A 16,636-nucleotide genomic window follows, 5' to 3' on the forward strand; every position below is an offset into this window, starting at 1 on the left:
TTGTTTTTAGGGTGCAATAGAAGAGTAAATCTGTGGGCTACTTACTGCCTGGTACTAGCCTACGTAGGTACTTAGAAAATTTCTTCTTTAAAAGAAAAGTAACCCCAGACCAGAACACACCTATATTTTCATGAAGTTAACTTACAAATATGAAGTTTTAATTGCTTTCATCCCCACTTGTTTTTGTGTCAATTTCTATATAAAATATCAGAATCCTTCTAAACTTTAGTGAAGTTCTGAACTACATCCAAACCTTGGCTACTCTAGGATTTAAAATGTAACAGAAGTGCTTGTGTTTGTCCTATAGTATAGAAATGGTTCAACATCATGATTTAAGTATACATGCCTCTTGAATTTATTACCCAGCAAAAATCTTTCTTTAAGCCTACCCAAGATTGCCAGCTTTCAGCCAATTTACCAGCAGGGGTTTTTATTTATATTGTTAATAAATCAGCTTTTTCTGCCAGCAGCTCTGCAACAAACACTAGTCTATTTTCTGTTGCATTTATCTGGGAAACACAGATATGAAATTACCGAAGATAATCACTAGAGAATGAAGCACTAGATGCCTTTCTCAGCACTGCTAGCTGGGCATGTCACTTGCCACGGTAATGGGTCAGAAACAGAGCAGTGGAATTATCTGGGGCTCAGCTAGATGCAAACAATGTGAACTCTAAAAGTAAAGGTCTCACCAGCATTTCCTTTGATTCCAGGCAACTTTGTAGACAACTAGTCTCGGAGTGGACCAGCTTGGGCAATCTTAATTTACTGTCTGTTAAAGGTATTTTTCTTTACACAAATTTGGTCCTATTTCCTTTCAGTGTTGCTTTCGCGTTTTGGGGTTTGTTTAAGATATATTACAAAGACGGAAAGAAGCAGAAGGCTCTTGTTCCCTTCTCTCCTTTCTACTTGCCTTCCTTTATTGAACTTTTTCCTCCATCTAGGTTTTTTCCTTTTTTTTTCTGACCCTGAAAAATAGAGGTTTTTGCTTTTAAATAAAATTTTTATTTAAGAAGGAAAAAAGTAGAAAAAGAAAAAATGGTAAATTATTTACTGTCCAAGCCACTAACATCTCCCTTATCTCGCTTCACATAGATTATTTCACCCAATCAAATTACAAACACTGCATTTGATTCCCTCTGTTCCAGCTGAGTTGTACTTAGCACATAGACTTGAGAAAAAATATTGTTTTCAAGTTATTACTGCTGCTTCTGATCATCTGAGCACAGCTTGGGGCCAGCCTGCCTATGACATAAATTAAAATAGTCTGAAGATCTGTGTGCAGCTGACAGTAGTAACCTTAAATAACTTCCTCCACTGTTGTTGCAAAGGAGAGACAGCCTCCTTGATCAGCTTTGTGTCAACTAGAGAGTCACCTTACTTCAAAGGCAATCCACCAGCTTTAAGATTCTAGTGAATCACTGGAGCAGTTGAAAGGAGGTGTATGAAAAATCATGCTTTCAGTTTCTCTCAAGCTGTGTTTTCTATAATTATTGTTACACATGTAAGCTACTCAGTGTAGGTATCTGAATCACAGTTTCAGGGAGGAAAGCCTTACTAGTTTGCCCATAAGGTCTAGACTGGTTGGTCTAGATCCATGCTTTACAATATTCTCACAACATATGTTCTATACTATACGACTGACACTCAACTACAACAACTAGAATGTTTTCTGTATAGGCTCATTTATTTTTCTTGAAGCAGACAGAGATCTTCTTTCTCCCACTTTTCTCAATTAAACTGAGATGTCTGGGCACAGAAATCAGAAAAAAAAAAAAAAAAAAGCATCAGAAGACCTAAGAATATATACAGTTTTGGCATAAGGCAACATATATTTCTGAGAACAAGGAACTCATTCCTGACCCAATGCTGAAGCACTAGCCTGTTGTCTGCTGTGTGTCTTCTAAACTTGCTTCTATTAGCATCTTTTTTAACCTTTGACTAGTTTTCCCTAGTTGGGAAACTGAAGAAATACAGAGACTGGTTAATCAAAAGTAGTTGTAATCTGTAATCCTAAGTATTTCATCTACATATGTAAGGTTATATTTCACCTGTCCTTAGGTGAGGGGGTAGTTTTTGTGAGACCTCCTCTTTTTCTGCAAGACACTGACAAAAGAAGTGTATATTATTGTTCATGGGAACTCTGAGAGGTAAGGCATCATAAAATGAATCTACAAAATAATAGTGTCATGTTCGTTATTGCAAGAGTCAAAGCACAGGATCAAAGGCTCAGGAAAAAACAAAGTTTGACAAAAAAGAATCAGTTGGGAGTAAGGGTCATAGCCAAACAGGAACAAAAGAATAAAGAGCAGAAGAAAACATCTGCAAGCCTTGCTTGTGGGGAGGGAGAAGGAAGTAGGAAGAGGGAGGAACCTTTCCACATACTTGCCCTCAGAGGTTTGCATACATTTGTGTACTCCACATTGTTTGAACCTGATTTATAAAATAGTTGCATTTCAGAGATAATGAACATCACAGATGACCTCTCCAGTGGGGTTTCCCTTCCCCTTTAGGGACAGAGGGAAGAGAACTTTCTCGTCACCAGAGAACATAAACACTTTTAGGGGCTTAACCACCAAACTCCCATAACTTTTGTGAGATATGTTATATATGTACAGAACTACGTATGTCATTTTAAAAAAAATATAGTCTCCTTATTTCCTTCCTTGCTTCTCATCTCAGTCTTTACATATGGCTCTGCGAAATAGAGGTGGCAGCACTACAAAAGATCCAGAGGAGGCAGATTCATGCAGGGTGAGCAGAGCCAGGCTTGCTCTGACTCCTGGCAGAGACTCAGAGTAATGAGTCCCCACCTGGGCAATGACAGAGCACTCAGACAGAGACAGCATAGAATTCACCTTACATACTTCCTTACTGCCCATAATCATTTTAGGGAGGGCTACAGTAAGCCACTGCAAACCTAGGAAGGTTTTAATTTACATCAGTAGTCATTCTTGCAATCGCTTTTCATTCCCATGCCTTAAAGGCAGAAAGGTACATGTACCATTTGCCTAGTAAGCCATTGTGAAGGCTTTAATAAAATCATTACTTTCACAAAGTGTTCACAAAAACTAACTTCAGATAGCCAAGGGCAGCTTTCCTAGGCTTCCTCTACAGCCAATGAGGTGAAAAACATTGGGTAGGAGTTTCCTTTAGTATCTGAGACTATCACTTTCCATTAAAATGGAAATTTCCTGACCAGAAATATTATTTTATCCCACTATAGAATATTGTTGTTTCCTTATCTTGTCACACTTATTTCCTACAGAAGAGGTTAGAAGCAGTAGATTGGTGCATCTCCATGGACTAGCCATCATAGGAGTTGCAAAGCATCATGTAACTCACTTCTTACCCTTTGCACTTGGGAATGTATCAGGAAAACATCCTTTACGTGGGTTCTCACACACGAGCAGTTAGGATATACAGAAAATATTTAGCAGGTAAAAATAAGGTAGAAAATAGCATCCATGAAAGGGAGTTTTTAGTACTCCCTCTTGCACAATTGCCATGTTTTTACAGTGCGTGTTTTGCTCCTTATAGTGTTTACTTGACTATTTTTCTATTCAACTGCTCCTGAGGTAATACTATACTTCCATTTATGGTTAATGGGGTGTTTAAAGTAGTGCAGTCTACTCATCAAAGCCCTGGTTCTGCAGCATTCTTATCTTCCTCACCCCTGTAAATTTTTGGAGCAGTTTAATTTCTCACTATATGAGTCCTTTGCAATGTAAATGCTCTGTCGACGAACTGCTCTCAACGATTTCAAATATATTGCAAACAAAGGTAAAAGAGTAAAACTGTGACATGATCTTTCCAAGATGTGGCATTAAACTCAAAATAAGAAAGACCTTTTCTCCAGGCTCTGACTCAGACTTGTAAAACCTCTTTTCCATCCAATGCACCATAAATGGGTATCAGATGTGGCCATCAAATTGCCCACGGAAGAGTAAACTCCCCTATCAAACCAGTGGGCATTTTTGCAAACTTGGACTGGCGAACTGTTTTGAGAAACAATGTAAAAATGTTTCACAATGGGAAGGACTGACAAGTGGAACAAGTTTGTTTTGGGCAGTTGCAGACTTTTAATCTCTTGAAATCTTCAGACTGATGACTGAACATTCTTAGCCAGACCTAATTTGTTGGAACCCAGAACCAAGTTGGTTGTTGTGGTGGGTTAACCCTGGCTAAAGGATGAACTCCTACCCAGTTGCTCAGTCACTCCCCACCCCAGCAGGAGACGGGGAGAAAACAGGATTAGAAAGCTTGCAGGTCGAGATAAAGAGAGGGAGATCACTCACCAATTCCAAAAATTAGCTTAATTTTTTGCCTATTAAAATAGATTAGGGTAGTGAGAAACAAAGACAAGCATTAAAACAACATTCCTCACCCCTCTCCCAGGCTCAGCTTTGCTCCTTCACTCCCAGCTCCTCTATCCATCCCAGCAGTGGCACAAGGGGAATGGGGAGGTGATGGTCAATATGTAACAGTTCTTCTCTGCTGCGTCTTCGCTATCACACTTCTACCCTGCTCAAGCATGGACTCTCCCCTCAAGCTTTAGTTCCTTCAGGAAATAATTGCTCCATTTTAGGTCCTGCACAGACTGCAGCGAATACCTGTTCTGGTGCCTGAAGCATCTCCACCTCCCCCTCCTCCTCATCTTCCTCTGATCTTGGTGTTCCCTCCACTGTTTCTCACAGTTACCTCCTCCTCACTCTGTCCAGCAATTTTGACGTTCCTTAAACGTTTTCTCAGAGGTGCCACCAACTTCACTGATGGGCTCAGCTGTGTCCTGCAATGGGTTTGGCACAGGGCAGCCCCTGGCCTCCTCCCACAGAAGTCTCCCCTTCAGCCTATCACTGCCAACACTTTCATATCTACACACAACAGAGTTGTCAACAAGTGAAAGGGGCAAAATCCAATGGTGGTACTAGAGCTTGAGAATCAGCACTATGACATTAAATTTTTTTCTATGTTAATAATACGCCCGTGTTCTCATCTAAGCAAGCATCAACTACAGACCAGTCACTGCCTCCACCCAGCGCTTGTAATTGCTTACAACAGTTATCTGTAACCTCTTCAAAATCTGAAAAATAAAACCCATATTTTTATGGAAGACGAAGTCAGAAATCAAAATTATTTTCTGAAATTGGATACAAATCCCACTTGTAAATGTTGCATTCATGTGGTTTTGACCAATCAACACTTTACTGTAAATATCACCTATCTTGAAAAATCCAGATAGTTTCGATTTCTGCATTTTAATACCTTTCACAGAACTTTCTGCAGAGAGTTTGACTTATTGTTTAAAATATATGTAGAGAAATTCAAACATAAATATTTTATGACAGTTAAAATATTTGTCTGTATATTTGGAATATATCAGCAACATATTGTGTTATGCTGTCTTTGACTATTGAAATATAAAAATGTAGCCTGGATATCCTTAATCATGGTAACATTGTTTTATAAATATGGTAATAAATATTAAAATCTATGTAATGCACATATGGAAAACATAGACTTTTTGAGACACACAAGGTCATTTCTGCTTTGCAAATCATGAAGCTTAAGAGAGACATCAGTTAAAAGAGATAAAAGAGGGAAGAATTTGGGAGCAGATTCAAGGATTTATGGTAGATACATATAGGAACTGTAGAAGATTAAATATCTAACTGCCATTTTATATGCCTAAATCTAAAGTTTACAACTTCAACACCCCATCTAAGATCAAGCTTAACCCAAGAGGTACTTGTGTCTTCAACTTTAAAGTATTCCATGTGTGAACTTTGTTCTGGACATGTCCTTAAAGGCCATCTTCTTCCTAGGTGTCAGCAACACAAAGCATAGCTCACAGTTAAAACTTTCAGGACTTGTAAACTTCTTTGCAAAATGTGGATTTGAATTTTCAGACCATGTCAAAACTTCACACAGGTGGGATTATCACTGGGCTCTGCTTTTTTTGAGATCAGGCTCAGCTCCTTCTTCTACTTGATAAACAAAAATTATTTTTTACCAAAATACTATCCTTGCAACAAGCCATCAGGTATTTTAGGGAGAGGTATCCTTGTATTACCTTCTGTTGAAATCAGAAGCCTAAGAAATCACCATGCAAGGGAAAAAAGAGAGCAAATATGAGTGAGAATTACTTTTATCATCTAACCAGTAGACTCTTATCTGAAAAATTTCCCATCCTATTCCAGCAATATTTGCCAGATTCTTCCATTAAGTATTCATGGGAACAAAAACTGGAGTCCTATCTTGAAATATTTCATGTAACAGAATTCCATTTGATGGCCTTGAGCTGAATGATAGCTCCTGAATGATGTCTCCTTATGATGCTTTAGGTCTTAAACAAAGATTCCTCTGCTTCAGATGTTAGTTGAAAAGTTAGCTGGAAAGCCACTTCTTACCTCCTATAATCCAGGCAAAGTAAAACTCATGGGTCCTGTATAGAGGATGTTTTCTAATTCTACCTTGATAAACCAGATTTGTACTATTTATTTAGAGTGGTGGGAGGACAATACAGCTTTATGTATCTGTGGGATAAGGCAGGAGAAACGTGATGGCTGAGATCTTTACTTAAAATTTCCCCAAAAAGGAAAATGATATATCATGGCTATTAAAACTAACAAGAAATCTGTTGTGTTCTGTGACATGCAAAATCAATCTGTTCTATATGAATAACTTATTAAAAAATAAATGTCACCTGGCAGCATATAGTTCATACTTCTTCCCAAAGTTCTTCCCTTTCCACTAATCTCTCCATATTCAGTAGATGAACTTTTCTCATGTGTTGGTCAGTCAAAAAGAAAGTTGGGTGTAAAGGATTGCCTCATAAGATACTTCTGCAGTGATGACGGAATCGAGTATTGTTTCCTCACACCCCCTGAACTTTGCAAAAGGGCAGCTGACAAAGAACTGACCAGATCCAGACAGATGCCCATTGTTTCTCACTCCTCCAAAATTCACAGGGAAAAATATATAACTTGTGGTTAATTTGCTTCTACCATGATTTTCCCACTACCAATATATTTGCAACCAGTATATGGTGCTAGTAAAAGCTAGAGGCTGGCAGCACTTCTGTAGTAAACACTGAATGGAAGAAGTCTTTGACTATGAATCACATACAAAATAGCATCAGCAAGAGCAAATAATACATACACTTATGTGAAAAAATATGTTGGCCAGTTCATGGAAACTATATTAAGGCTGCAAGCAGGAAAAGGTGCTAAATTAGTGAAGAGAAGGATGTAGCTGAGAAAGCAAATGAAGACTGTGTAATGATAAAAAGGGCTAGTTTATCACAATCAGGTAGGTGAACAGAAGGAAGTTATCCACTGGGAAATAAATATGGAAGCTTTGTTCAGAATAAGAACTAAAAGAGAGGAAACTGAAAGTAAGTTATAAATCTGGTGACCTGCAAGAATTGTTTACATGGTTTTTAGTGCCAATCATTCTGCATAAAATTATTGGCAGTTTCTACTTCTGAGGTGTCACAAGCTGAACATTCAGGAAAATGCATGACACTAGATCACTTTTGTACAAATCTGTAACATCCTACAAACACATAGAAGACAATTTAAAAGAACTCGTCAAGCCAGATCATTGCATTGAAGGACTCTAATACTCTATAAGGGCTATATAAAAGAAGTATATAAGTTGCCATAAAACCACTTTGCAAACATTGGTAAAGCAGAAGCAATACGTGCCAGCTTGCATATTAACAAAAGAAAAGCAGAGATGTGTAAAGCCCTGAAGAGTTACAACGAACCTGATTTTGCTTTGACACACTATGGAAATGTAACAGAACTATTTTCTATGAAAACAAAGAGCTCTAAACTCAGATTGGAAAGTAGCAGCAACACTTCATATACACATATTGGATGCCAAAGAGGAATGGAGGTGGAGAAATTAAAATAAATAAAATGTCTTCTGTAGCAAGCTATTGCAGTTTATAGAATTCTTGCCTCTGACAACTTCCTGAGGACCCTCAGCTGAATATTGACACACAGAATAAATGGTATATAGAACTTTTTATCCCAGGCTACGGTTTCCAGCAGAATCAATAAAGCTGAAGGACAATAGAAATGTGGTTACCCTGTTGATCGACAGGACCAAATTTAACATAGCAAAATATCATCTCTACAAACATCCTAATGAATTTGCAGGCAGAGCAAAACTGTGAGGGTTGATTTCAGGATGAATTAGTGCTTTTAGAAAAAATTTGAGACATAGCAGTATATATTTCACTAGGTATCACCCATCTTGGATGCTTCTCGCCTGGTGCAAAAATGGAGAGAGGGACAGATTTGTTTTTGTTTCATTTAAGGCAGATAATAAACCGTGCTTTCTTCTTAAAAAAAAAAAAAAAAAAAAAAAAAAGATAAATTTCTTCCCAGGGTAATAAAAATCCTCTGTGAACTCTGATCTTCCTCTTAAAGACTCATACTTATAAAAAATGTCAATCAAGATAAATAAGTTACACAGTAGTACTCTATCACTTGTTCTTTGCTGAGATCTTTCCCTTTTTCTGTAACTTGTGTATCTTCGTTGTAAGTATACTGGGTCCAGGGCCCAAGGTCCTGACTCTGTTCTTCCTTACACCTCTGGAAACCACGGTGGACATGAGATTATAAAACTACGGAAGTTAACATCAGAACTGGGTCCCTCATCTCCACATTTGACTCAGAAACACCTAGCATACACTGAGAGAGAGGTGCATGAACAATAAATAATAGCTATAAAAAGTAGGCAAATGGCCTTTCCTCTTTTCTCAGCCTAATAACACAGGACCTTAAGAACTTGACTTATTGCAGAATAAGGCATAAATCAGCTAAGCAGCTATGAATATATGCAGTATAGTGCCTTCTAAGGACTTGGGAAATTCTTTTCATTGTTCTGACCTCAAGAGGGTCAGTATTGTTATCTCCTGGCAATGAAACATAGTTAGGAGTGTTGTCTTGGTTTTTGAACATTAAAGAGCTTCTATGATGAAGCAGGCAAGACTTGGACAGCACAGATTCCTCTTGAGCTAAAATATGTATCAAGCTTTTGGCTATTCACATAAGACTCCTAAATGATTGAAGCTCCAAGCTTTCTGAAAGCTTTGGGAAATTTAATGGCTTGAAGGACTCCACATATAGTCTATTAAATCTTACAAGTATTAGAAGAAAGAACTCACAGTCATCAACCCTAACTACACACTGGCTTATTACTGTACACTTTGAGGTAAGTAGTAACTTCGTCTCTTTTGTTTGGATAGATGTCATAGTAAAAGTGATTCTAAGAGAACAGTAAATACTTTAGTCAGTTCCCTTCTACAAATGTTCCATGGTTCCTTTTTTGGAGACAGAGAGGAGATTATAACACTATCAGCTCTGCTGGCATGACTAAGGTTGATACAGATGGGGAGATATGTCCTAGAAGTCACAGTAAAAGCTTTCACATCTAGTGAGTCTCCTCCACTTTACTGTGTAGCCATCCCCTTGCGTTGACACATAGTCATCTCTTCCCACACAACAGGATTGTCTTTAAGCCAATGAATATCTTTATTTTTCTGCCTTTCTTATTAATATTAGACAGGACAAGAAGTTATTGGCCATTGTGCTTTTGTAACCATTGAAACAGTGCTCCCACTTAAAAGGCACACGTGGCAGAGGCTTGGGAGGAGAAGAGTTAAAATTCCTACCTGCAGTTTAAGAATCCTACTCAAGAAAGAACAGTTTTCAGTAGAAATTGGAGTAGTGGCTGGTCTAAACAACTTCAGAGCAAGTCATTGACTCTTCATATTCTTTTTCTGACACTGGAAATAAAATGGACACACACTGAATTGCTTTTGTAGTTCTGCTAGTGTTTTGATAGGTAGATGCCATTCGATTTCATATTGGATACTATCTTCCATATGGGTGTTGCTTACACAAACAAGAAAATAATAATGGCAAATTGAAGTATAAAAATGTTATTTAATACATATGCTAAACATCAAATGGAATTTTACTTCGGGTAGTGATCAGCAACTTTTGCCAAGAAAGAGATAGCAAGGTCGGTGGACATATTTCTATACAGCCTCTAGGGAGGGAAGTAACCCTATGCAATCCCAGTGTTTCTAGGTACATCTGTGATATCTCTCAGCACCCTATATTTCAGGAAGTCAGCCTGTTTGTGAAGTTATTGTAAGGTAGCAGCGGGCATAAGTAAAACACTGCTAATATAGTACTTGGCCAAAAGTAGCCTCCCCTGTAGGAGTTTGTTTATAAATTGCTTTGGTCCACTTGACAAGGTCAAATCCATTCTCTTAATGATGAATCTCATCTGTTCTGGTGCAGAAAGAAATGTTTTCTTTCACTTCTACGTGTGGTAAGAGCTCATTCATCTCTGTATGTTCTAAAGGGAAATCTAGCTACATCAGAGAGAGAAGGAGTATTCAGAGGGCAACTGATGGCCAGGAAGATATATTGAATTCACTTTCCTGGGACAGACATTCAAATGGTAACAAGTGATAGAAAACAGCTCTATATTTCAGCATGATGTGTGTTCTCTCTCTTATGATTAAACCCCCTGTGGGCCATCTGCATTTAATGGGTTAGAACTACTTTGTAGCTGCAGTTTTTTCCTTCCATGGCTCTTATTTATTTGAGAGGAGACCAAACTGCACTCTTAAAAGTGCAGCATGTAAGAAACACTGCCAAAAGGAATGAGAACGAAAAGGCAAATTTATGGGCCAGTGTTGTTTTAAGCATTTAGCAGTATAAATAGGAAGTGTAGATAAATGTGGACATATAAGTGACTCTCTGTTTATCTCAGTTACATTATTTGCCTAAATTCCAGAAGAAAATTAGCTCAATTAGTTTATATAAGGGTTAATGCTCTGCCTCTGGACTAGCAATTTAGCATATGTGTAGAACTGTTTTCAAACCGAAAGTAACACTCCTCTTTAGAACAGGTCTTCCTAAAAAGAAAAAGCCTTGTTCAGTTCATCCTTGTCTCTCTAATCCTGAAAAAAAAAAAAAAAAAAACAAAACCAGACACAAATATGGAAACTACTGTAGTAAATTACATGTAAAACACTGATTTAGTAGAGTTCATTGTTTTAAAAATAGTAGAATGTAAAAATAGAATAGACTACCTAACAAAAAAACATTCATATAAACTAAGTAATGTTGTTCCAGGACAATCTGATTTATCATAGTAAATCTATTATGTATTTATTAGGGATCATATTCTGCTCCCAAATGAAGTCACTGGCAAGATTCCCGTTAACTTCAACTAGGATTTGATCATAAGGAGTTTTTTGAGTAGCGTTAAGGAAATTTCATCCCTCTGCCAACACTGAATTTTCTGGCTCTACATATTCAATAAGCTCCTAGCCAATGAGTGTATTTTCCTCTTTTCTCATTGTATATATTACTTAAGCATTTGCTAAATAATACTGACTAACTCAGATCTTTATTCCAGAACTTTTTCTAAAAGACTCCCAAAATCATTCAGTATTTTATTTATTCTATGTGTTCAAGTGACATCTGACATATTTTTCCATATGTAAATATGAATTTCATTATATATTAAAATGTTTATAAAAACTAATGAGAAAATCATTCTTAGTACTCTAGAAGCTGAGTTGTTCCCATAATATCACTTGGAAAGAAAAATTAAGTGAACGTGCTTTGTATTGTCATTTTCACAGTTAAAGATCTCAGCTGGTTTCCATTTTTAATGATTAAAACAAAATCATTTGAGTAAATACACCTGAGTAAATACAGTCTTTTACAGATTCAGATACTTCTGTCTCTTTAAGGACACTGTTTAGCAAAGCTTTCATTTTAACTGTACCTTTCTCTTTCTCAGAAGGGCAAAAACATTGTGAAAGTGTTAAATAGGACCTTATTCCACTTACAAGGAGTTTGTTAATCATAATCAGGCTGGATTCAACAAAAAAATAATTGTTTTTTAGCCAAAAAAAAAATGCTTTAACTGTCTACCTCTCTACATCAATAAATTTCTCATTCACAGATCAGTTTTGTGTGCAGGAGTCTCTTTTGCAACTACTGGATTATAGCAGAAGACCTGTCCCAGCTGTAATGATAGTGGGACTATACTAAACTGTAGTTGGTACGCACATATGGATATTCTCACAGAAATACAAGGCAGGGAGAATCAAACCTGTTTCTATTATTTTTAATAAAGGGTGCAGAGATCATCATTGCCTCAGCTTCTGAGATGAAGTGGCCAGCTGTTTGGTTATGGTGGGTTGCTGTAGTTAGAATTACAGCATGGAAAACCACTCATGTAACAGCATCTTGTAGACCATCATGTTCCACTGTATTAGCCAGTCAGAAAGTATGATTTTTGTCCTGATCCAAAGGACAAAATATATAGTCTTCCAAATGTTCTTCTTCATGCTAATAACTTTATTTACTTTGATCAATTTTGTTGCCTATACATTGATAGATTTATTAGTCTAGTCTACTGCTTATTCCTATGGGAATAATCACTGTTACGAAGATGAGCAGCAGGAGCTAAGATGAAGTTTTGACCTGTCGAGTGTGAGGCCTCACAACAGCCTTTATTCTTTGAGAAGATTTCTGAGACTCACTTGTTTGTTTTTTTTTTTTTCATATATTGAAAAATCAATGATATCTCATGTGTGGACTGCGTTTGAACAAAGAGTATTGGTTAGGAACTATGTAAATTTTATATTGTTATTTAAATAGAACAAAAACAACTGACAGAAACAGGTCAATATCTCAAATACATCTTATGTGATAGTGTTGTGATACATTCCTTCATTTGCATGCCACAGCTGTATCGGGTTTAATAAGTTTATGGTTCAAAGAAGACTGGCCATGCTCCAGGAGTTTGGTAGACCCACTCATCTGACTGTCACTGTGCTTTAATGCTCTACCCTCATGATGCCTTAAAAATGCAGGGAAAGAAAACCTGAAATTCATTATTGGAGAATATAGAGACTGGATGCTTCTCTCCAAATTTACTGTTTAATTTCCCAGTATGTTTTTTGTCAGTGATAGCCATACAGCTACCAGCCTTGCCCCTTCAAGACTTACTTTCCCTCCTTAAACCCATACTGTTCTTGCAAACAGATAGGACAGGTGGCAATAAAATAGTTCTTAACGTTCACAGATCCTGATGAGATTTAGGTGGGTGAATTCAGGCAAGAGAGGGAAGGAAAGGATGCCTTGGGTTTAGGTTTCCTCCTTACTCCAGCACTGCACCCTGAGTCTTCTCCCAGATTATTTTGCCATTCCCAGCCACCATACCCCCATACTTACTGCACATTCCTTCTCTCATACCCACACCTCACGTTCAGTTCTTGCCCAGCCTCCTGCTTATTTTACACTATCTAAATCTAAAATGTGTTCTTTCAACTACCACAACTTTACATTCTGGATGTTTACTTAATAAATTTGCCTATACAAACAATATTTCATAAGATAATTCACCGTTGTGCCACAGCTGTTTCATGTTGCACTGGCAATACAAAGCAGCTGTAAACCTAGCTAAACTAGATATATACTTCAGCTTCTTTGGGCTACTCAAAAGTGGCACCAAGCTTTGAGTAACTCACAGTGTCTTACTCTCATTCTGATGTCAGACAGATCTGAAAAGATCACTGTAGAGGGACAAGAAGGGTGCATTCTGCAGATGAGTGGATCACTTGTTAATTGGATATGAAAGTGCTGGAGGAAAAAATCAGTGCCTTGTCACAGAAAGAACTTCCCCTGGAAACATTTTTAATTTTAGCTGTATAAGTGTTCTAACTGTGATCAGCATGATTTAACTCTAATTAATAATTTATCTAATTAGCTTAATCAATAAAATATTAACTCGTCGTTTTGAAAACTGTAGTATTTTATTCTTTGCAAACAAAATAATTTGCTTCTGTCATGCTAAGATATCTCAGTATTGAATGCACGGTATTGATCGCATTTGTTAAATTATATACTTCAGGGCCTTACCATAATGTTCACATTGAAAATAAAATGCTTTTAACATATAGAATTGGATTTTTTCAACACTTGACAGTGTAAAATATTATGACAGTAAAGAAGTGAAGTGAGAAATACAATTCATTTCAGCTTATTCTCAACAACAGAAGATGCCTGCATTGATATGTTCCTATGATACGTAACATTGCCAATTAAACTGGAGGCAGAAATCATTTGTGTCAAACTTTTCTGACCATCTTTACAGTAAGGAGAACGGGTCTTTAGCTGCTAAATGCAGTGTTGTCCATCACTCACATGAGTCTGCACAAATGTTAAAGAGGACTTTTAATTTTCATAGATAAATTTACATCCATTCAAACACAGGCTTAACGTTTTCAAATTGTTGGTGAATCAATCACAGGGGAAAAAACAGCGCAGTGTTGTGTCATCACAAATTCTTCACAGCAATAATTACAACAATATTTCACTTTCTCTTTTACCAGGATAGGGAATCTTTGCCCAGAAGTTCTATAAATTTACTTCTCAGCATTGCATGATGATCACATATCTCAAACATTAGTTAAAGTACTTGGCAGGAAGGCTATGTAAATCACCTCCTTTTGTTTTTAGTGCATTTGCCACATGTTGAAGCAGCAGTGAAAAGATTAGTTGCTCGTGCTAAGAAATCATTAAGTGGATAAAATCAAAGCACAAGAACACAAGTCCTGTCAAATGGGGGAGTATAGTTCAGGGGAAAATAAAATCTTTTACCTTGAACAGAAACTTATTCAAACTATCTGCATATACTGAAATGCCTATTTTCTAGAATTTTCTTATAAAAAGAGAACCCTACAAATAGCCCTTTTGGCTCTATTTGCACTATTTGTGAAATAAGGAGCTACTCATCTTAGTTAAAAAATCTGAGTCTGGCCTTAAGCCAGCATGGGCCAGATTCTGCCATCCTTACCAGAGCTGAATAGTACCTTAAGCTGGGCCTGATTATGAACCAATTACTCATGTTGCGCTGAGCGGTTCTTTGCATGAATGGGGCCATTGTGAACAAACATTTACAAGTGATTCACAATTTGGCCTATGTGAGTAGTCTCGCTCACATCAATGCATCTACTCATGGAGTAAAGCACTACTAAATAAAAGTGGCAGAATGTGACCCTGTTGTAGTACTTGACATCTAACACGAAGATACTTTTTCATTAGCTAAATGAAACGCTGCAACCAACAGACTATCATTCATTCTTTGAGACGAGGCTGATGCAAGAGCATGACAAGCTTAACGCAGGCCTGCAACTTATCACACCTCAGGTTTAATGAAGGGTTGAATACCTGTTTGTCTAATGTGTAAAGTTGTGCTAGCAACATGTAACAAATAATTTCCATTGCTAAAATTGAGGATGAAGAATTGGTTAGTACTGTATCCCTTGATTACACAGCCTTTTATTTTTCGCTTTGATTTTGGAGGCTTCAACCATCTAAAAACGTTGTAATGTTTTGAAAATGGATGTTTGTTCTCTGCAGGTATTTTGTCACTACAATAAACTCCTAGGAATTGTTTCATTTCTTGACATAAAAAGCCTTGTAAAAACGAATATTTTTCTGGGTTTCGGAAGACAATAATAGCAGATTCTGCTCTCAAAATAAATAAATAAGTAAACTGAAAGAGAGGCAACAACAAAAATGGCTTGAAGTTTACCAGCTAAGTTTTTGCTTCTTTATTCACTAATAGTGCTCTAAATATTATCCAGAAATCACTTTGACATGTTCTAAATGTTATACCTTAAAAAATTATGTGGAAACCAAAAAAAAAAAAAAAAAGTCCAGACTGGAAATAGTTTTACCTGCTAAAAAAACCTCCTTGTATCCTTGTGTTTCCACTAATTTCATCCTTCTGCATGTGGCACAAGTGTCTATATAAAATTACTGTCTTTATCTGTACTAATAATTTTTGCTTTTGCTTTAAATCATAAGGCTCATTTTACTGCTGTCTAAACCAACCATAAAAAAGGAAAAGATAAGTTCTAGCCAGAATACTCTTTCCCAGTTCCTCAGGCCAAAGTTGAAGTTAATTTTTAGAAGGAGAATAAAATTAGGAAACCACAAACTGAAGTATACGTATGTGTTAATCTTCAAGTTTATTACTAGTGGCAAACAGGACAACCCTTCTTTCAATCAACTGCATAAGAATCTGCTCTAAAATTCCCATTTTCAACTGATCCTAATGGTTTCAAAGCTAAGGTTTTTTATTGTGCCCAAAGATTACAGAATGGACGCATCTCCTGTTTTTGTTTCCAAGTTTAGCCTCCTGAGTGGGAGCAGAGACAATTTGGGGGTTCCTGTGAGTTTGCTTTTGTGATTACTGGTAGTTCTGCAGTTGCTGTGATGAAATGTGCTTCCCTGATCTTCCCTTCTCCCCCCATCCACCCTCCATTCCTAACTAATGGCAAGAAGGAGCAGGGGGTGCCTCGAGAGTTGTATCCTGTTCTAATCACAGCCATGCAAGTCCTTCTTTATTTCAATTAATTTACTTTGCCTTTATGAACCTGAGAGACTGACTGTTGCTTTCAAAGAGGCTGACATTTCACTCATCTGAAGGAGCTTGGAATGTGACAGGGGAAAGGGAGGAGAAGTAAATCAAAGCAGATAGCAATTCTCCAGATGTAAAGTATTTTTCTTCTCCT

This window comes from Leptosomus discolor, chromosome 1 (assembly GCF_034619465.1).
Source record: "Leptosomus discolor isolate bLepDis1 chromosome 1, bLepDis1.hap2, whole genome shotgun sequence".
In the NCBI taxonomy this organism is placed as follows: Eukaryota; Metazoa; Chordata; class Aves; order Leptosomiformes; family Leptosomidae; genus Leptosomus; species Leptosomus discolor.